Below are 1283 nucleotides of genomic sequence, written 5' to 3'. Positions count from 1 at the left end.
TAGATGATGTAAACAAGAATAACATATGATTGATCAGAGTTAATGAAATGGCAGGAGACAGTGCAAAGGACATAAAAAAACCTGTTCACATAAGTCATGGCAGAAAACTTCCCAAGCAAGAAAAACATAATTTGACATACAGTAAGTGAGGCATATAGAATATTAACTTGTTATGATTAAAAAAAAAACTATACAGAAGCATATAATAATGAAGTTTCCTTTTTATTTTTCCTGGATGTGGCACCGCATGGTGAAGAGCTGTAGTCTACACTAGCAACCATGCCACCTAAGGGTCCACTGCAGTCCATGCAAGTCTTCAGTTGCAAGAAGATAGCCATAGCTGTGGCACACTGCAAATGGGGCAATGGCCTCATCAAGGTGAACAAGCATCCCCTGGAGATGATCGAGTGTGCACACTGCAATACAAGTTACTGGAGCCTGTTCTGCTTGGGCAAGGAGTGGTTTGCTGGTGTTGACATTTGTGTCTGTGTGAATGGTGGTGGTCATGTGGCCCAGATTTACACTATCCATCAGTCCATCTCCAAAGCCCTGGTGGCCTATTACCAGAAATATGTGGATGAGGCTTCCAAGAAAGAGATCAAATATATTCTCATCCAGTATGACCAGACCCTGTTGGTTGCTGATTCCTGTTGCTACAAATCCAAAAAGTTTGGAGGCCCTGGTGCCCATGCTCATTACCAGAAATCCTACTGATAAGCTCACCATAAGAAGCACCATTGACCTCTGTAATAAACATGGAATTTTAAGGTTAAAAAGTCAAGATTCCAGAAATTTAACAGACAAACAGAATGTTACAACCTGTTAGAGAAAAGGAACAAATCACCAATGAAAAAAACCCATTAGAATCACAGCAGACTTCTCAACACAAATCCTCAAGTCAAGGAGAACTGGGAGTGAAGTATTTCAGCTCCTAAAAGAAAACAACCTCCACCCCAAACTAACGTAACCCACAAAATTATTTTTCAAAATTGATAGAGAAATAAGATCATTCTATGCAAAGAACATCTGAGGAAATTCATGAATACCCAAATCAACACTCTAAAATGTTCTGAAGGATAATACAGAAAGAGATAACAAGTATCACAACCCCTTGGACCCCAACCAAGTTAATTCACCTAGCAAGGCAACAAATTAAACAGAGGCAAAAAAAAGGAGAACAAATAACAGGAAAGTAAAATGACTAGGGATAAGTCAATACATATCAGCTATAACCATTAAAGTTAATGTTCTCAATTCACACATCAAAAGAAACAGACTGGCAG

The 1283-nt window shown here is 38.9% G+C and overlaps 1 pseudogene; it reads left to right on the top strand.

The window, feature by feature from the left end:
- Window positions 1–279: 279 nt before the first annotated feature.
- LOC102019588 lies at window positions 280–714 on the top strand (annotated as a pseudogene).
- The last annotated feature ends 569 nt before the right edge of the window (window positions 715–1283 follow it).

The sequence above is a fragment of the Chinchilla lanigera genome, unplaced genomic scaffold, assembly GCF_000276665.1.
Source record: "Chinchilla lanigera isolate Chin_1 unplaced genomic scaffold, ChiLan1.0 scaffold00068, whole genome shotgun sequence".
Classification (NCBI taxonomy): domain Eukaryota; kingdom Metazoa; phylum Chordata; class Mammalia; order Rodentia; family Chinchillidae; genus Chinchilla; species Chinchilla lanigera.
The sequence above is the reverse complement of the archived record's forward strand: the minus strand, read 5'-3'. Positions and strand labels throughout refer to the sequence as shown.